Source organism: Rana temporaria, chromosome 1, assembly GCF_905171775.1.
Source record: "Rana temporaria chromosome 1, aRanTem1.1, whole genome shotgun sequence".
NCBI lineage: Eukaryota > Metazoa > Chordata > Amphibia > Anura > Ranidae > Rana > Rana temporaria.
In genome coordinates, this window is record NC_053489.1 from 259964428 (window position 1) to 259986696 (window position 22269).

The following is a 22269-nucleotide window of genomic DNA, read 5'->3' on the forward strand; positions in this document are numbered from 1 at the left end:
AGACTGCAGAAACAACCTCAGCCTATGACAAGAAGGGAGACTACTCCTGCAAACAGAAGTATAAGAACAAACAGAAAAGCACCTCTAAGTACAGTATTATAACACGTGTTCCCTGCTTCCCGGTGACATCACACACCATCGACAGCACTGCGCTTCATGCTGCCTTCCACCTGGCAAACCCGGAACCATACGGAGTCCGCTAGCCACTCTCCCTGTCATACCATGGTTCAGTTTATCTGTTGCTGCCAACAAACTGTTCTTAGTTTATATAAAAGGCACCAGTAACCTACATACTGTGTGCGGGTATTTCCTCCAAATAGAAGGTAATCCAGGCCCCACTTGAAAGTTCTTTCAGCACATTGGAATAAAGCCATCTAGGCAAGGAACTTTATCTATCCTAATTTTGTTAAGGCCTAGCTGCACCTCTTTGGCTGCATTCACACCTAAGCGACAGCCGCGTACGCGTGTAGCGGCAGATTTGCCGCGATTACAAATGTTTCTTTTTTTTTTTTTTTTTTTTCTAAAGTATTCCCATTGCTGTCTATGGGAAAACGCGCGTGTCGCTTGAAAAAAAGGGTCCGGGACTTTTTTTCAGGCGACAGGCGTTGCGCGTCTATGAGATGTGAACCATCTCCATAGACGGCAATGGGAATTCTCACCTCTAGCGACAGAAGCGTCCCGCGTCGGGCGTTTTGTCGCTTAGGTGTGAATGGGGTCTTTGTGTGTTAGTCAGGGGTCAAGTCCTGGGGAAAAAAGTGTGGGAACTCCCACCCAAGATCCACTCCCCCACCAAAAAAAAAAAAATTATACGCTCATATGCATAATTACTAAACCGCATGTTTTATTTTTTTTTCGATCCACTGAACCTTAGTAATCCTTTATGTTACTGGCCACTTCCTTTATATGGATTCATCGGGTAGTGTGCGGGTATTCCGTCACTTCTTCGATGCCGCAATGTCTCCTGGGAGCTTTTGTCATTGTTCCTAGGAGACATTGCGGAGGTCTGCTGCGAGTTATCGCAGGATTTAGAAAGAACTTTAACCACTAGAATACCGGCCGCATGTAAAATGACGGCTTCACAGTGGCTCTGGAAACTCAACAGGATGTCAATTGACGTCCTGGATTCCTCCGGCCACTGGGGGGCGCGCGAGCGCGTCCCCGAGATGCCAATGCGCGATCCTGGCGGTCGCGATGTCCGCCAGGCACCCACGATCAGCAGTGACAGAGCAGGGACGTGGAGCTCTGTGTGTAAACATAGAGCTCCACATCCTGTCAGGGGACAGAGGAGACCGATCTGTGTCTCTTGTACATAGGGACACAGATCGGTTACCTCCCCCAGTCACCCCCCTCCCCCCACAGTTAGAACACACCCAGGCTACACATTTAACCCCTTCCTCACCCCCTAGTGTTAACCCCTTCAATGCCAGTCACATTTATACAGTAATTGGTGCATATTTATAGCACTGATCGCAGTATAAATGTGAATGGCACCAAAAATGTGTCAAAAGTGTCTGATGTGTCCGCCATAATGTCGCAGTCCCAATAAAAAAATCGCAGATCGCCGCCATTACTAGTAAAAAAAAAAAAAAAAAAAAAATAATAATAATAATAATAATTCTGTCCCATATTTTGTAAGCGCTTATTGCGATTTTTTTTTTTTTATTATTTTTTTTTTTTTACCAAAAATATGTAGAAGAATACGTATCGACCTAAACTGAGAAAAAAATTTTTGGAAAAAAAAAATTTGGCTATTTATTATAGCAACAAGTAAAAAATATTGAATTTTTTTTTCAAAATTGTTGCTTTTTTTGTTTTATAGCGCACAAAATAAAAACCGCAGAGGTGATCAAATACCACCAAAAGAAAGCTCTATTTGTGGGGAAAAAAGGACGCCAATTTTGTTTGGGAGCCACCTCGCACGACAGCGCAATTGTCAGTTAAAGCGACGCAGTGCCGGAAGCTGAAATTTCACCTGGTCAGGAGGGGGGTATATGTGCCCGGTATGGAAGTGGTTAAGCAAGTTCTTTCTAAATCCAGCGATAACTAACGGCAGACCTCCGCAATGTCTCCTGGGAACAATGACAAAAGCTCCCAGGACACATTGCGGCATCGAGGAAGTGACGGAATACCCGCACACTCCCCGATGAATCCATATACAGGAAGCGGGAAGTAACATAAAGGATTACTAAGGTTCGCCTGCCCCTGACAGTGACTCGAGCTGGGCATCGCCGCTTAGTGAAGGATTGGCAGCTCGAGGCTGCTCTAGTCCTGCAAAGGGAACTGCGTTAATCCCCTGCATTGTGTAAACAGGCTGCTTGATCTTGTTTGCAAAGATCCTCCCTTCCCTGCACTGTCCTCCTGTACAAAAATAAATATAAATGCTGTAAATACCTTATTTAAGAGCCAAGATTGCGATCACATGACCAGCCAGCTTCTTTCCTTCTTTCCTCCTCCCCTCCTTCTCCCCTCGAGACATCAGCAGAGGAATCTCAGCTGCATCTCTAAGAGGAGGAAAGGATAAAGCTGGCCAGTCATGTGATCGCAATCTGCAGACATGATAAAGTATTTTCGTTATAAAATAAAAGGTAGTTCTTGCGCTTACTTTTGGTAATATTGTATATATATATTTATATATACAGTTGCAATAAAAAGTATGTGAACCCTTTCGGAATGATACGGATTTCTGCACAAATTGGTCATAAAATGTGATCTGATCTTCATCTAAGTCACAACGTTAGACAATCACAGTCTGCTTAAACTAATAACACACAAATAATTAAATGTTACCATGTTTTTATTCAGGGATCCTCAAACAACGGCCCTCCAGCTGTTGTAGAACTACACATCCCATGAGGCATTGTAACCAGGGCCAGACTGGCCTACCGGGAGATCGGGAGATCTCCCGGTAGGCTGCCTGTTCTGTGGCCGGTTTCAGTTGTGGGGCTGCAGTGCTCTCTGTCCCCTCGCTCCTGCTCCTGTGTATTATTACGGAGCTGGCTGGCTCGGTCTGTTTGGCTGTGATGCTGTAACATGGTCCCGCCCCCTAGACCGGCTCATGTGATAGTATATAGAATCAGTGTTCAGCCTATCACACAAGCCGGTCTAGAGGGGCGGGACCGTGTTACAGCGTCACCTCCGAACACAGACCCAGCCAGGCCAGCCAGCTCAGTCAGTGATCATAAATGCCGGTACAGCCCGCCCTATGTGCCTAATAGGAGGAGGATCGGATTCGGCAGGGTGGCTGCATATAGAAGAAATGAGCTGCCTATATTCCTCCATACAGCCGCTGATCGCTAGCAGGAGGGAGAGGAGGAGAATCAAGCATTCCGCGGCTGTATGGAGGAATATAGGCAGCTCATTTCCTCTATATGCAGCCCCCCCCAAGTGTTCCCCCCCAGTGTTCGCCTCCCCCACCACACTCTCCAGTCCCCCCCAGTGCTCTCCACCCCTGTCCCCCCAGTGCTCTCCACCCCTGTCCTCCCCCCAGTGCCCTCCACCCCTGTCCCCCCCAGTGCTCTCCACCCTTGTCCCCTCCCCCAGTGCTCTCCACCCTTGCCCCCCCCAGTGCCCTCCACCCCTGTCCCCCCCCAGTGCTCTCCACCCCTATCCCCCCCAGTGCTCTCCACCCTTGTCCCCCCAGTGCTCTCCACCCTTGTCCCCCCCCAGTGCTGTCTACCCCTGTTTCCCCCCCGTGCTGTCTACCCCTGCCCCCCCATGCTGTCCACCCCTGTCCCCCCCAGTGGTCTCCACCCCTGTCCCCCCCATGCTGTCCACCCCTGCCCCCCCCGTGCTGTCCACCCCTGTCCCCGGCTCTCTGTACCCCCCAGTGCTCTCCAGCCCCCGTGCTCTTCTTCCCTGTTCTTTCTCCCCCCAAGTGCTCTCAAGATCCCCCCAGTGCTCTTTACCCCCACACTCTTAGCCCCCTTAGTGATCTCCAGCCCCCCTGCAATGATGGGCACAGTGAGGCTACATTCGTGGGCACAGTGAGACTGCATTCATGGGCACAGTTAGACTGCAATGATGGGCACAGTGAGGCTGCAATGATGGGCACAGTGAGGCTGCAATGATGGGCACAGTAAAGCTGCATTTATGGGCACAGTGAGGCTGCAATGATGGGCACAGCGAGGCTGCAATGGTGGGCACTGTAAAGCTGCATTTGATGAGCACAGTGAGGCTGAATTTGATGGGCACTGATGAGGCTGCATTGAGCTCTTGTATCATGTCTGCAGCCTCTGACCATCTCCTGTATCATGTCTGCAGTCTCTGAGGGAGTCTGGAGAGGAGTCAAGAGTGGGATCACCGCCGGGATGGGGGACATGGGAGAAGTCAAATGTGTGTGGACTGTGGAGAGGAGACTATATAGGATAAAACTAGAGCCAACGAGCTGTAGCCGTCTGACTGAGCCCTGCACGGTGCACCTGAGAGGAGGTCAGTGACAGCACTGCTAGGCCAGTCTGAGGGGGGTCACTGATGTAAGGGGGAAGTCAATACAATAACGTAAGGGGGCACTGATATAAAGGTTTCCCCCTTATATCAGTAACCCACCCCCCTTTTCTTAGTGTATTCTTTCTGTGGAAGATGGTCCCCCCCCCCACGTTCTGAGTTCCTGGGGTCCCCCTTGATGATTGACCACTTTTACCACTTTTAACTGAAATTTGCTTTTATAAATATAAAGCCCTTTGTGCTTTTATATCTGTCTTATCTATATATAATACACTTATTATATGTGCTTTAAAATGTATGGTTTTTCTTTTGATGAACAAGAAAATAATGACGCTATGCTGTTACGCTAGTATAATAATGCTGTGGGGCTGGTATGACATTTTTTCCAGGGCTGGTTTTTATTCCCAGTCCGGTCCTGATTGTAACACACTAACATTCACAGACATGATGGGAATTGTAGTTCCTGAACAACTGGAGGGCCATAGTTTGAAGACCCATGTTTTTATTGAACACACCGTGTAAACATTCACAGTGCAGTTGTTTCAAAGTATGTGAACCCTTGGATTTAATAACTGGTTGAACCTACTTTGGCAGCATAACTTCAACCAAACGTTTTCCTGTAGTTGCAGATCAGACGTGCACAACGGTCAGGAGTAATTCTTGACCATTCCTCTTTACAGAACTGTTTCAGTTCAGCAAGATTCTTGCGATGTCTGGTGTGAATCGCTTTCTTGAGGTCACTGGGCCACTTCAGAAGGCGTATTTTCTTCTGTTTAAGCCATTCTGTTGTTGATTTACTTCTATGCTTTGGGTCGTTGTCCTGTTGCAACACCCATCTTCTGTTGAGCTTCAGCTGGTGGACAGATGGCCTTAAGTTCTCCTGCAAAATGTCTTGATAAACTTGGGAATTCATTTTTCCTATATAGGGCCCAGGAGAGAGGATTCAGTGGATCTTCGCTCCATCGTCACTCAAACACTTCCCCCCCCCCCCCCCCCAGCGACTGGCGACTATGGCCAATCAGCAATACTCTGCAGAAACTATTTGGGGTCTGAGGCGATTCGCCACAGTATTACCAACCATCACCAAAAAAGCCTTAATAACAGAGCAACTTTTGAGAATCGATCGACGATCGACTATCAAAAGTTTTAGCCATTCATCCCAGCTTAAGCACATATCATATGCTCTGATCACCACAAGATCGGCAGTAAAACACCGATTAGAAATTCACGATTTCATACTACAATACGATCTAGACTGCCTCTTTATTACAGAAAGCTGGCTTTCTGCCGACTGTAACACCATTCTCGGAGAACTGGTGCCAGAGAACTATCGTATTATAACGGAAAATAGAATAGGGCAAAGAGGAGGAGGCCTGGCAGTGATCCACAAGATTCACCTTACAATCACTAAGCCGGTCCTTCAAAATCCTCTTCCATTCATGGAAACCCTTACTCTTCAACTGCAAACAAACCCCCAGGAGACGGCTCACATTCTCCTCTGCTATAGGCCACCCGGGCCAAAATCGCAGCTTCTACCATTATTGACAGAGTTTATCTCCACTTATACCCTTAACAGCAAACACCTTTTGCTGCTCGGGGATTTCAATCTCTGGGCCAACTCCTCACAGGATCCCGTTGCTGACGCCTGTATTGACCATCTGGAAGGATTAGGGCTACAGCAACTAGTATGTGAACCCACACATGCTTCAGGTCACACGCTCGACCTAATTTTCCAAAAAATCTGAAAATAAGTATTTTGGAAAATGAACCATTGCCATGGACAGATCACCATGCAATCAAATTCACAATTTCCAAAACTCCCCCATTGATAAAAGCACCCAAGCTGGTGACAATACACTGGGCTAGATCTCAGAAGAAGCTCCATTCGGAACTCTTCAAATCTACCTTGGGAAGTGAAATCAAAACAATTCCTCCACACCAAACAGCCTCAGATACACTGGATGCCATAAATGCAGCCCTACTACAGTCAGCCGACTTAGTAGCACCGAAACGCAAAGCCCGCATCCGGAAAAACAAGTCAGGCTGGTTCAACAACCAGCTGTCGCTACTGAAGCAAGAGCGCAGAAGGGCGGAAGCCGCCTGGAAAAGAAGCGCTTCAGAGGAAAACCTCTTCATCTACAAGGCAATAACAAGAAAATACCATAAATAAATCTTCAAAGCCAAGAAACATCATTTTTCTATGGCTATCAACAGCGCCTTAAACCGCCCCCGCGAACTCTTCAAGATGGTCACCCAGACCATGAATCCAGGATGTCTTGAAGCCCCCAATTCAGATTCCCAAGAATTTTGCGATGAATTATCGGATTTCTTCATCAACAAAATTGAGGGAATCCGGGAAAGCATTCTGCAAAACAATACCCCCTTCAACCCCCCCCAATCAACCATACAACACCCACGAAAACTTTCCACAGTCAACAATGTTCACTCTGGAACCCACTTCCATCGATGCCACAAAAACTATCATTGGTACTTTGCGAAACAGCACTGCACCTAATGATATTATCCCTACTAAACTGCTGAAGGAATGTGCCGACATCCTGGCACCACCTATCACGCAGCTTATAAACCAGTCATTTAAGGAAGGCACAGTGCCCTCCCTGCTGAAAGAGGGCACAATCCAGCCCATCTTGAAAAAAAACTACCCTAGACCCTAAGGACCCAACCCATCGCCGTCCCATAACAGGCCTAAATGTTCTCTCCAAGGTAATGGAGAAAGTAGTGGTACAACAGCTGCAACAGCATCTAAATACCCATAATCTACTCGATCCATTTCAATCAGGTTTCCGTCCCGGGACGGAAACAGCATTACTTAAAATATGGGACGACGCTCTTGAGGCCGCAGACGAAGGAGAATCCTGTCTCCTGGTTCTGCTGGACCTAAGCGCAGCCTTTGACACGGTAGACCATAAACTGTTACTGACGCGGCTAGCTGAGGTAGCCAGAGTCGCAGAAGGTGATTTACCATGGTTTTCCTCCTTTCTAGAAAACCGATCACAAACAGTGAAATTGGGATCTTTCACGTCTGAAAAACGCACAGTGTCATGTGGAGTCCCCCAAGGGTCCCCCCTGTCGCCGGTGCTTTTCAACATCTATCTTCGCCCTCTCTTTGAAATCATCAGTAGCCAAGAACTACTTTATCACTCATATGCAGACGATACGCAATTGTATTTCCGCATCTGCAACAAAAAGGATCATCATCTCAGTTTAGAGAAATGTCTCTCTTTGATAGAAAACTGGATGACTAAGAGTTATCTTAAACTCAATAGCTCTAAAACAGAACTTCTCATGTTTCACGCCAGCCGCAAGAGTCAACTGGCACCAACCTGGACACCCCCGCCCATTCTGGGCCAAATCATCACCCCTAGCTCCAAAGTCAAAAGTCTCGGGGTCATCTTCGACACCTACATGACAATGGATGCACAAATAGGGTCAGTAGTCAGCGGATCTCACCATCTGTTGCGCCTACTACGCAGACTTATTCCATTTATTCCCAAAGAAGACGTAGCAGTCGTGGTGGGAACAATTGTGAACTCCAGACTGGACTATGCAAATGCCCTTTACCTCGGACTCCCAAAGTACCAAATCTCTCGGCTGCAAGTCGTTCAAAATACGGCTGCCAGACTTGTGACTGGGAAAAAACCATGGGAATCAATCTCACCTTCGTTGAGAACCCTTCACTGGTTGCCAGTAAAGGACAGAATTGCATTCAAAGCACTCTGTCTGACGCATAAGTGCATCCATGGGAAGGCTCCGCAATATCTTTGCGACAAGATAGAACTCCATAATTCCAATCGCGTTCTGCGATCCACCGACCAAAATCTGGTCAAGGTACCTAAAGCAAGATACAAGTCCAAAGGAGAAAGAAGGTTTGCTTTCCAAGGTCCTAGACTATGGAATGCTTTACCAACCAGCATTCGGTTGGAGGAAAACCACCTGGCATTCAGAGGACGGATCAAAACTCTGCTCTTCTGATGTCAAGAGACAGGAACAGCAAGCGCCCAGAGGCGATTCAGTTCGCATGTGCCGCGCTATATAAGTCTTTCATTCATTCATTCATTATATAGGAAAAGTCAACTGGGAGGATTCGCTCTCTTTATTCACCTAAGTCCTTTATTGAAACTGGCCTGTGGCAGAGGCCCTAGAGCCGGGTCGGTGAGAGAGACCCGTTCCTCCCAGCTAGTTCAGAGTGACGCTTCGGCTGCCAGGCCTATTATAGGGGTCTGTCCGGGGGCACTTTACCCACTCCGAGCAGAGTGGCGACGTGTTACAAAAAATTGGTACTATACAGAGCAGTATTGATTGCTCCATCCAACATCCAGGCCTGATACCGCAAGGTTCTCTTCTCTTTCCTTCATCAACCTTGACCTTCCCAATACGTGTTGATGTTGGCCGGGTTTGGCCTGGACAATAAAGCATTGAAAACCCTTTTATTGGCTGTCTGGACCTTTCGCTCACTATCACTGTTCTCACAATTGCACCCCTAGACACCGCCAGGGTAACTTAGCAGGCCGATCCCAAAGTCAACCAGCGGCTCCTTCAGGGGTGAGCTCTACACTTGCTTCTGAGCATGCGCGGATTTTTCACGTCGTTAAAGCCCACACACGACCATTTTTTACAACCCGAAAAATGACAACGTTAACGACGTTGTTAAAAAATAGAGCATGTTTGAATTTTTTTTTGCCCGTTTTTCAGAACCCGAAAAATGCTCTGAAGTCCACACACGATCGTTTTTAATGACATTTAAAAAAAACTTAATTTTTCCCCCCGAAAAATGATGATGTGTACGCGGCATAAGTGAACCTTTTGCTCAGTACTGTTGTGTTAAAGGAAGAGTCCCTTTATGAGGGGGTAAAAATCTAGGTCCAGTTATCTATATACCGTTAAGGCTGATTTCTATTGTGTGAATATTACTTTAACTATTATGAACAAAGGCACAAGAACATATAGTAGACAAAATTGAATGAAAATAACAGTAAATTAACACACAATTATAAAAGATGGGTCTTAGAATATCTAACTTTATCAGCTCTTTCGAAAGCATACATTTAAATTCTGAATGGTAGGAATGCATTGGCAGCTGCAAAAGTAAACATATAGAGCAAGTTTTACGTAGCTCGGCGTACCTTTTGGCCGGCGTAGCGCATCTCATATGCGCTACGCCGGCGTAAATCAGGGAGCCCAGAACGGTATTCTGCAAGATCTGGCGCCGTATGTTGCGCCGGCGTAGTGTAAATAGGCAGGCGTAAGCCCGCCTAATTTAAATGTCTAAGGTAGTGGGCGTGTTGTATATAAATTAGCCGTGACCCCATGTAAATATTTTCACGAACGAACGGCGCATGCGCGTGCATGCTCTGAGTCACGTCGCATATACTCCCTAAGATACGTCGGCTCAATGCTTTCGACGTAAACGTAACCTACGCACAGCCCCATTCACGTACCACTTACGTAAACGACGTAAAATTTGGCGGCTGTTCCGACGTCCATACTTTAACATTAGCTGCGCCTCATATAGCAGGGGTAACGTTACACCGGACGTAAGCCTTACATAAACGGCGAAGCTGGCGCAAGTACGTTTGTGAATCGGCGTATCCAGGTCATTTACATATTCTACGCGTAAATCTACGGAAGCGCCCCTAGCGGCCAGCGTAAATATGCACCCTAGATACGACAGTGTACTAACACTTACGTCGGTCGGAGGAAGCTATAATTCAGGCGTATCTAGCTGCCAGAATGGCATGCATAGATACGACGGCGCATCTTTCTACTTACGCGGCGTATCTATAGATACGCCAACGTAAAACAATGCTAAATCTAGCTCAATGTTGGTTTTATATGTGGCCTTTCTTCTGATTTGTCACATCATGAGTTTGGCAGCTGATTTCAGCCAATGACTTTGTATGAAATTAGCTGATCGGCTGTGGCCAATCACACACAGAATTCTGTGTTTACAAAAACATAAACAATGATACGCCTGTTTCTTCTCCCTGCAAAGCAGGTAGAGAAAACCGGCAGATAGTAAAAAAAAAAGGAGCAGCACGTATCACATAACGCACAGTAATTACCTGTTGGAATGTACGTACGGGTTGCAGTACATAGGCATAACATCAGAAAGGGCTTTAAACATCATAGCTTCTCAGAACACTTCAATAAGTACCATAATAGGAATCCAACTCATTTGAAGGTTTGTGCAGTAGACAAAGCAGAGAACCATTGCCGAGGCACAAAGAACCAACAGGCGGTCTCACAGCATGAATTTATTTTAATCATAGTTAGCGTACTATGATGCTTGCAGGTCTAAATGTTGAAATAGACATTAATTGTTTTATCCATAACTTTTAATAACACCCTATAGGGCTCAGGACATGAACGTGCTTGAAAAACAGAAATCACGCATGCACACAGTACAAATAGATATAATAAGAATTGAATTGAAAGGGGTACAAATTACTCATTTGATCCTAAGATCGACAACTAATATTTTCATGCACTACACAAATTTCGTGCATATAGGGGTTTCAAAAAATCTGAGATATATAGGTTAATGTATATATAACATGAATTTATTGTGAGGATTGGAAATATGCACATGTTAAAGCGGTTGTATAGTCATTTTTTTCACTTTGACCAACAGGTAAGCCTATAATAAGGCTTACCTGTAGGTAAAAAAAATATCTCCTAAACCTTTACGATGCAATGATCCGCTGACTGCAGCGGCGCATGCGCACAGGATTCTCGGCTGAAGGCTCGGCAAACGCCGGACCTTACCGGAGAGTCTCCCGTGTGCATGCCACTCTCAGCTACCTCGGTGTTGACCAGGTAAGTTACCAATGCCTCGTTCTAAGGTAAGTGTTTCATAATGCGGTGCATACTAGCATGCTAGCTCATTATGCCTTTTGCCTTACAGGTGACCAAAACAAAAAAAAAAATGATTTAGGGGACTATACAACCGCTTTAAGAGGTATAAGAAAATAAAATCACATATATACATTCCAATAGGATCATTCATACATAATTCCACAGGCATAGGCATGCGCAGCCTAATGGATTAGGGTGTGCACCCCAAAACTCAAACACACACGCTTGTGGGTATGTGTCTGTGTGTGTGTGTATATATATACTTATACATATACACACAGACATACACTATTTTAAATAAATGTAAACAAACATTTTGAAATGTGTTAAAACAATTTTTAATTTTTCAATACATTTGACATCTCTTGGCAGATCCGGTCAGAAGGAGAAAGTGGGGATGAGAGAGGGGAGATGGGATCAATTGGCAGTGGTGGTGGGGGGAGGGGAATGGGTTCAGTGGCAGTTCTGGAGGGATGGGGATCAGTGGCAGTGCTGGAGGGGAGTAATCAGTGGCAGTGCAGGGGGTTAATGGGATCAGTGGCAGTTGTGGTGGGGGGGGGTAACGGGGTCAGCGGCCACACTGAGGGGAATATCAGTGGCAGTGCTGGGGGGTTGATGGGCTCAGTGGCAGTGCTGGGGGATGATCAATGTCAGTTCTGGAGGTTGATGGGCTCAGTGGCAGTGCTGGGGGGTATGGTCTCAGAGGCAGTGCTGGGGGGGGGGTGATCAGTGTCAGTGCGGAGAGGCTGGGTGGTCCTGCAGCAGTTACTTGAAACCAAGGAGTCAGGGGGAGCTGGGAGGTGAAGTCAGAAGTTCTAGTAGCCGATGGAAACATAGCACCAGGCTGGATGAGAGGGGCAGCGGTACAGCATATAGAAGTATAAATTATATATATATATATATATATATATATATATATATATATATATTTAGTTAGTGACAAGTCAGGGTGAGGTAGGTTTATCAATTAGTTGGCCATTTTTTTTTATTCTTCTTTTTTACATGATCATTTGTCCACAGACCATCCACAGTGCCCTTCTCTCTCACACTTGCTCACCTTAAACAAAACAGGCTGCCTAAAGCCACTCGCCTGCCGTTGCCGCTAACCAGGCTACAAGGTCAGAGGGGGGGCGGAGTGCAGATTTAGATCACTCCGCCGGCACCTGCAGCCGGCGATACAGATTCTGCATCGGAAAATGCGGCTACAGGCTGTGTTACTCCGCGACGCTAGTTCCCTCCCTGCTCATTTCTCCCAGGCTCCTAGTTGCAAAGTACACAGCTGTATTTGCCAGCGGCGACCGGACATTACCCCGGCAGTGACTGTTACATACAGACATCAGCCAGCAGGGATGATTAGGGTGACCACATTTCCAAACTGCCATTCAGGGACACCCACCCCCCCCCTCCCAAAAAAAAAAGCAGGGGCATATAAAATCAGCGGGCCTGTGTGCAAGATCAAAAGTGGGCCCTAGGCATCAAGAAGAACAACAATATGGAGAGCAAAGCGTGTCGTGGTGAACAGTGGACATGTCTTAAATTGCGCTAAATACTGGCTTACAGGGGGTGTTGTTAAAGAGAGTCTGAGATTACTTATATGGTGCAGAATGTGGTAATGTTAAATAAGGAATGCAGAGTGTATGGTGGTGGGTAATATGTACAAGAGAGGAGTGTATGGCGGTGTGTAATATGTACAGTAGAGGAGTGCGGAGTGTATGGCGGGGGGTAATATGTACAGGAGAGGAGTGCAGAGTGTATGGAGGTGGGTAGTATGTACAGGAGAGGAGTGTGGAGTGTATGGAGGTGGGTAGTATGTACAGGAGAGGAGGGTGGAGTGTATGGTGGGGGGTAGTTAGTGGAGAGAGGAGGAAAAAGAGGAGTGCAATACCACGTCCTGATAGTCTGTCATCCACTGCTATACCACCTTGGTGGTGGGGCACTTTGAAAGATGTAAGGACCCCACACCAGCGGGATGCACAGGGGGAGGCAGTGGGGTGGACAGGGGGACGATGGGATGGACAGGGGGACCGTGGGATGGACAGGGGGACCATGGGATGGACAGGGGGACCGTGAAGTGGACAGAGGGACCGTGGGATGGACAGGGGGACCGTGGGGTGGACAGAGGGACCGTGGGGTGGACAGAGGGACCGTGGGATGGACAGGGGGACCGTGGGGTGGACAGGGGGACCGTGAGGTGGACAGGGGGACCATGGGGTGGACAGAGGGATTTATTATATTATAATTTATGATTTTGTGTTTCAAATTTTTTATACCCGGAATGTCTACTAGACTCTTGTTTGGACAGATTTGAGTGAGTTATTCCTAAGAATTGCAGGCCTACAATATAAAATGCCAAATTTCCATGCAAAATAATTGTACCGCTTTCAGCACCTAAAATCTGAAAGAATCATACTGCCAGGGAGGTTAATGTCCTCCCCCTTTCTGCTGCCTCACATATGTGTTGGGCAGTCATAAAGAGGTTAAATACTCTCTCCCCACTAAATGGCATGTTTTTTTTTTGTTTGTTTTTTATCGCATTGGTAAATGTCTCATGCTGCAATGCCCGGCTATCAATTCCCTTTTTCTAACAAAAGCTTAGAAATTAGCCTTGGAAAAGGCCAGAAACAAAAAAAGTTTTAGCTCAGTTTCAGTTTCAGTCATTAATGGGGTTCAGTGCTATTTTACGGTTTAGTAGACTTTGCCAGGTTTGCTCATCTTTAATTCTTTGCATGAAAGTAGATCAAGACACTAAAACTCACTTGTAACATATCTTGCTATGTATGTGGAATCCTGATATGTTTTCTTACTTGGGGATCACCCTTACAGCCGCTCTTTTTAAAGATAAAACCCTCAAATTAATCTTAAAGGGCTCAGAACATTTTACATCTTTTGGTCAGGCATTCTGATATCCTTTAAAATGTTATTTTGCTAAATATCCTACATTATTTCAGGGCCTTACGCATAAATAACTCACCCTTTTTTACATCCCTCAACTACATGTTTAGATCATTTGTATGGCAAGGTACTGTAGATGCTCACACAAAATTATTTTCAAACATAAGCAAACGAGTGGTATGGGATTTCCTGATATGAAAGATAACTACTACAGTGTTAGATTAAATGGCAAACACTGATGATTTATAGAACAAAATAAGATACCAAAAGGGAGATCTTCACTTACTTCACTTTTCCTATATGAATAACAAATATATACACATTTATACTCTGCTACCATACAACGCAAGCCACACTAAAGGCACAGGAAACACTTTTATAAAGTGTGAATAAAATCTCATCACCTATAGCTAAACGTTTACAGCAAGGTATACAAATTCTGACCAAGAGAAATTACCATTATTCTGTTTTTTTTTTTTTTTTATTCAAACATTTTCCTACCTAAACAGGAATTTTTCTTTTTAAAACTGTTTAATTTATGTTTTCACAAATACAAAGAAAGGAAAGAGAAAGGATTGCAGCATATACAAAAATACACATTGTATAACAGTAAAGTAACCAAGAAAAGGTTATAGAATTAAATACCAAACAGACTACAAAAGGATTCAAAAAGCGATTACAGTGTAACCTATATGACAACAATCAAAAACCAACTATCTTGATTCCAGAAAGTCAGAAGGGGCTTTTCATGTAAGTAAAGGGTATGCCTGCCACATTCCAGGTATCTGCAATAATAGGAGAGAGTAGGAGACAGTCTAAGTAACTGTGCCTCTTACCATTGGCAGAGGTAAGTACTGTAAGTGCTTTATAAGAGATCATTAATACCGCTAGGATGACAAGGGGGCCAGGTGGAGCAGGTAGGCCATTGAATACTCTCCTAGTTGCATATCAGTAAGTTTATGCACCAGATCCCTCACCTTGGCCCTGAAAGGCCACAGAACTGAGCAACATCAAAATATGTGAAGGTATGTGCCTTCCTGAGAGTGACACTGCCAGCACAGGGAAGACATTTGAGGGAAACTTTTATGAAGGGACAATGAAAGCAGTTTGTAATATGTTGATAAACCACGTCTAATCAGAGTCCTAGAGGTACAGAGATTGTCATAAACAGTTAAGGGAGAGAGTGGATAGAAAAGCTTCCCCATTCTGAATAGGAAATGCCTTAGCTGTATAGGGTCCTTTCCAGAAGGTTAAAGAATGGTCAACCATACCCTGAATGTCCACTGAGGACTTGAATCCAGAAAGAAATAAGAAGGAGTCAAGGTGGGATTGGCCATTTCGTACAAAAGTCTAAAAAGAGTCATGAGTGATTACATTAGCTGAAAGAAAACTTCAGTTAGTAGAAGCTGGGCTGTGTAGCCCAACATAGGATGGAATTTGATAGTTGACGGGAGAGCTTCTCTAAGCCAGGGTATTCCACATTATGGGACGGGGAGAGGTCCTTCATCTAATTACACCCAATGTTTACGCCCGTCATGAATGCACCAGTCTAAAACCCGTGTGTACCAGTCTAAAACCCGTGTTAGGCCGATTGCTCTGTGGTATTTCAGGGAGTCAAGAAATCCTAGGCCACCACGTATCCTGAGGAGTGACAATAGTGTGTGTGAAAGTCTGTGGGGTTTCTGGACCCAATAATTTTCATATTCAAGATTAGTCTACTTTGTACATCAATGGGACACCCACAACTTTCTGTACCATTCTTAGACTGGCACTTTCCTACTTATATTAACCCTAAACTAAAGGCATTACTCTAAAATAACTTTTTTAAATGGTGACATCTATTAAGATGGGAAGATGACTAACATCTTAATAAATCCATCACAATGAATCCATGCAATAAAATGCAACCTCAAAACCTCCTGGTTCATTCTCAGGAGTTATCACCCAAAAAATTATTTGTACTCACTTCATTGAAATTAGCAAAATTCTTGGGTTCCGATTTTAACCAGTGTTGGAGAGGTTGTGGCCTGATGGGCAACCTGCTGCACACTTTCGGGACATGCAAGGGTCTGAGAAGTTGTTATAACTTATATAGAACGTATTTAATTTTTTTTTCTGATTCGCCCTCACCAGCTCTTTGTAGTATAAGACTTAAACACGTCTCCCACGCGCAGAAGCTTGCCAAGCATGTTCTTTTCCCTGCTAAACTACACAAAAAAATGGTACGAGAATGTAGCTCCCTGTGTCCTGGAAGTAATAAGGAATGGTAATACACAATGAAGTCTATTTACTAAAGGCAAATCCACTTTGTACTACACATGCATATGACATATTTTCCTGAATGCAAAACTTCCGAGTTCAGGAAATACACCATACACTAGGCATTCCTAAAAGGCAGCCAGCGGGCAGGACCTGGACACTGTCCCATTCAGCCAACTGCGGTCTTGCCATTTAGGAGCCAGTTTTTTGCCTCAGCCGCCGTCACTGTTGTGAGAATCACAGCAGAGCGAAGAGGCAGGCAAGATCACCAGGAGGCACAGCTGCTTAGGATGGAGGGCTGCCAGAGTTAACTTTTGAAGTTAACCAGTCGATGATTGGTTGCTAGAATGCATGGCGGTCCTTGAAACGTTAACTCCAGCAGCTGCCGCCCTCCATCCAGAGCTGTAATGTTAATGAGTAGGGGGCAGAGCTGCAGGGGCTGTAATTTGAATGAGGATGGGGGACAGAGCTGCAGGGGCTGTAACCTGAATGGGTGGGGGGGAAACAGAGCTGCATAGGCTGTAATGTGAATGGGGGGACAGAGCTGCAGGGGCTATAATGTAAAGGCAAGGGTATATTGATATTGCTATGTATTTATCATACATTTGCCATGCTTTTACCGTGCATTTACACTGGCCTGTATGGAGGAGGAGTAAAAACAAAGCACAAATTCAAAAAGCTTAAAAAAATAAAACAAATGCAGTCATTATATCTAAAGATTGGTAATCTGCAATATATCACATATATCACATTTTTGTGTCAGGTGTATGATTACCCAATTATACCAAGCAGAGGTCAATGAATATCAATTTTATTATGTAGGTTGAAACACAGCCATGAAAGTGGTTGTAAACCCTTTACAACCACTTTATGCTACCCGGGGGGGGGGGGGGCTTTTGTGCTGGGGGATTTGGGTGATGGGAGGGGGTCAGGATTTGTACTGGGAGGAGGGGGAATTTAGGCATGCCAATTAGTGCTCAGCTTTTTTTGTTTTTGTTTTTGGGGGAGGGGGGGGGGTTGGATCTTTGCTGACACATAAGGCTCATACACTTATACACTCATACACACATAAGACTCATACATTACATCTTGTGGGGGGGTGCAGTTAGACATGTTCGTCCTGGGCTCTAGATGTCCTTTTTCCTGGCATGACTATGACCATGACTATACTGCATCATACATATAGAGTTCAGAGGTCAGGAATGGGTAAATTACAAAGTGAAAGTGTCAGGAGGGTCACAAACGAATGTACAGAGTACAGAAGTCAGGAGCAGATAAATTACAGAGTGCAGGAGTAAGGTGTATGTAATATACAATATGCAGAGAAGGTATACTGCAGAATGCAGAGATGAGAGCATACAGTTTAGTGCACAGCAGTACCGCTATGAGGCATTTCACACCTACATATATACACACAGATACATCAAACACTCACATAGATACATAAAACCACCCATTTCTGTACCTGTCTAACCAAAATGTCTTCTCTGACTTTCTTTTTATTTATAAAGGTTTAAATCTCAACTCGAGGAAAATAAAAAAAGACCACCCTTGCAGTTGCCCCCTATACTGCATGGATTAGCTGCTCATTTAGTCTAGGGGCAGAGCATACAAGTGGTAATAACTCCCCAAGAAACTAAAATATTGCAGCTTACCTTATACTGACACTCTTAGGCCGCGTACACACGGTTGTTCCAAACCGATGAGAATGGTCCAACGGGCCATTTCCATTGGTTCACCGCTGAAGTGACCTGATGGTCGACTTGATTCTGAGCATGCGCGGGTTTTGAAGCGATGCTTTTCTGTACTAACCATCGGTTTGGACCGATCGGGCAGCGGTCCATCGGTTCGATTTAGAAGCACGTTTTAAAATTTTGGACCGAAGGAAAACAGACCGATGGGCTATACACACCATCGGTTTGGACCGATGAAACTGAACCTCGGTCCATTGTCATCGGTTTCGTCCGACCGTGTGTACCCGGCCTTACTATGCCAGTACAGATCCGGAGGGGGGAGGGGGGGCTGACTGGACTTAAGCAAGGGAGAGGGTGGGTTTCTCTTTTCCTGGAGGCAGGCCATGGATCCGGAGGCAGCTTCAGCTCCATTTATGGGAGGATTTAGTGACAACAGAAGTCGGTGGATAGTTATTCTGCATGCTCACCTCACTCTTCTGCTTTTCCACACTGTGCCAGGTGCAGCTGCCTCCTTAAAGGCACAGGAGGCACCGGACACCCAGCATTTAGCACAATGGCAGCAAAGGTGTACAGTGCGCCCCCTCATCAGTTTTCCCATAGTACAAACCGCTTCCCCGCCTATAACTGGCCTTAGCAGTAATCTTTGCTGTGATTGTGCTATATGTTGGGTGTCCAGTGCGCCCCTGTGCCTTTAAGAAGGGGTGGGCTTTTTCCAGGATCACCTGCCCTCTGCCTATCTATTATAATGCATGTGCTTCCACTATGGAGGCTCTAAAAATGTAGAGTTAGGACTGCAGATAATACTGGGGTGCTGTGAAGTGGCTCTGCAGCTTACACATGTATTTGCAAATGTGTCCAAACTAAAATCCTGTTTTTAAAGGTAATACAGTTAGACGGGATAATACAGTTAGACGGTTGCACGCTGGTCGATATGTTGAGCTGGGAATTTTCTTTGTAAAAAAGAAATGGCTGCTCATCCAGAAATTCCAATTGCCTTTTATTGCTCAAAGTGATAACACCAAAGACACCAACAAGAGGTCACGTAGACGCGTTTCACACATACATCTTGTGCTTAATCATCATGATGGATCATCATGTGGAGGCGGGCCGGGGCTGTCACTCAAGATATTCCACCTCAGGTTATCATCATACACCTGGAGCAGCGGCTCTTTTTCTTTGTATATTAAGAATTTTCTTTGGTTTTGTTTGACATGAATTCCAGAAGGTTCCCTAACATTTTCATGTTTTTGCACTCAGGTTTCTTTTTCTTATACATATCTAAAATATTATGTTAATTTTTTATTTTTTTATTTAAAATGAGGCACTCAGAAAAAAAAAAAAAATAGACATTGGTAAGTATATTTTTACCATATTCAGTACAGGCATACCCCACTTTTAAGTACACAATCGGGTTGATTTACTAAAGCTGGAAAGTGCAAAATCAGGCTCACGTCTGCATTCTGGAGTTAGAAGCTCATTGGTTTCTATGCAGAAGTGAGCCTGATTTTGCACTTTCCAGCTTTAGTAAATAAACCCCATTGTGCACTTAAAAGTGGGGTAAAGTATGCCTGTATACCATTAACTGTGTGTAATTTTCATGGGTCTCCTTTAAGACTACTGTCTGTGTGAGCACTAAAAGGCCAGACTAAAAGCAGTACAGAAAACAGTGGTCATGACTTTTGCTGGTGCAATGCATATCATTTGGTAAGGAAGCAAAACCGATTGGTCAAAGAAGGCAGCACATATTCTCCATCATTTTTTTTATAGAGGTACGCATGCAATGAAATATACCTGATACAAAGAGTACGAAATACACAATACACTAAACTTGCATTACAGCTGCACCACATAAACTCGTAACACAAATGCAGTTATAATCTTACAACCTTTGGGTCAAAATTCCAACCACTACATGTTCCTGCAACACAGATGCATACAAATAATAAAAAAAAAAATATCTAAATATATAATATCAGCTAGAATAAAAACGAGAGAATCTGCACACAAATTATAATTATGGGGTTTGGGCATCAGTAGGTTGAACCCAATCTTTATGCCTTATATCTTTTAAAGTCTCCAGTGGTGAGATTTTTCATAATGGAAAAGGCCATATTGAAGGTGTCTCCCTATTTGTTTTACATTTTTGGTTGGAGCTAGTTTTTAGACAGGACGTGCTTATCATATATTTTAAAGGTAATATGCACAACTTACAAAATAAATTATGTACAACTAACTAGTCACAAGATTATGAAGCTGAAGGGAGCCCAGACTACAATTTTATCTAAATGAATGTTAGAACATTACAATCTATCTGGACTACATAATACTACTGTATAAAAGAACAGTGAGTATAGATCATGGTTACAGCATAATGATATATTACTGCCAAATCATTATGGTGTCACCAGCTTCAGGGCCTAATGGATAGATAGCATTATATGAAATAAATAATACACCCATTGTCATGACTCACCTTTAAGCAAATATCATTCTGAACAGTTGTGCAAATGGGAATAGCAAAATAATATTCTATTCATTGGTGAGCAATGCATTACCCATGAGGCATTGCAAGAATACAGATACAAGCATGACTCCCTCAGGCAGAGGCATCGCTCCTCACTCAAAGTTAGTCACCCAACACTTTTTTTGAGGTAACATCGGACAACAGTATCGCTTAAATGTGAAAAACATTTTTGAAAACTATTGCTACGAAAATTTGGCTAAACATGTCCTCATTTCTGCTTACATATAATTAACAATTCTAATTGCAAAACAGTAGGGAAGTGGGACACAGAAGGAGGGGGGGGGGGGGGGGGTTGAAAACCGAGTTCAGTTATTTAAGTGGGACATTCATTAAAGGAAATTTGCCAAATAAATGAAATCTAAAAATACTTTATATTATACATTTATCATAAGTAGATTTTTATAGCAATACAGGCCTTGGTAGTTGTTTGTTTTTAACCACTTCAGCCCTGGAAAATGTTACCCTCTTCCTGACCAGAGCACTTTTTACAATTTGGCAATTGCGCGGTCACAATGTACCCAAACAAAATTTGCGTCCTTTTTTTCCCAGTTTTCTTTTGGCGGTATTTGATTACCTCTGCGATTTTTATTTGTTTGTGCTATAAACAAAAGAACAGCAACAATTTTTAAAAAAACACAATGGGGGTTATTTACAAAAGGCAAAACCACTTTGCACTACAAGTGCAAACTACAAGTACAAAATGCACTTGAAATTGCACTGAAAGTGCACTTGTAGATCCGAGGGGGACATGCAAGGAAAAAAAAAAAAACAGCATTTTAGCTTGCACATGATCGAATAATAAAATGAGCAGAGCTTCCCCTCATTTCAGATCTACCCCTCAGATTTACAGCGACTGCACTTTCATGTGCACTTTCAGTGAAATTTCAAGTGCACTTTGCCTTTTGTAAATAATTCCCAATATCTTTTACTTTTTGCTAAAATAAATATCCCACATTTAAAAAATAAATAAATAAATTTTCCTCAGTTTAGGCCGATATGTATTCTTTTACATATTTTTGGTAAAAAAAATCGCAATAAGCGTATATTAATTGGTTTGTGCAAAAAGTTATAGCATCTACAAAATAGGGGATTTCTATTATTTATTTTTTTTTACTAGTAATGGGGGCGATCTGAGATTTTTATGGGGACTGCGACATTATGGCGGACAGATCGGACACTTTTGACGCATTTTTGGGACCATTGACAATTTTACAGAGATCAGTGCTGAAAAAATGCACTGATTACTGTAAAAATTTCACTGGCAGGGAAGGGGTTAACACTAGGGGGCGATCAAGGGGTTAACTGTGTTCCCTCTCTGTGTTCTAATTGAAGGGGGGATGCTTTTTCTAGGGGAAATGACAGATCACTGTTCATTTCTCCGATGAAAAAACTGGGATCTGTGTGTTTTACACACACAGATCCCGCTTCTCAATGTGTCAAGAGCGATCGCGGCCACAGGGGGATGCGACGTAACATAAAGTTTTGCCCAGCCGTGCCATGCTGCCACAGTAAAACTGCGATGGCTGGTTGGCAAGTGGTTAAATAAAGCTTGTGCAAAATGTGCAGTGTCTAAGACATTTT

At 44.2% G+C, this 22269-nt stretch overlaps 1 protein-coding gene across 7 annotated transcripts in view; it reads right to left on the bottom strand.

The window, feature by feature from the left end:
* The window catches only part of SYK (spleen associated tyrosine kinase), a 164427-nt gene that overhangs the window by 116617 nt on the left and 25541 nt on the right, over positions 1–22269 (bottom strand). The gene's annotated exons all lie outside the window — the stretch shown is intronic.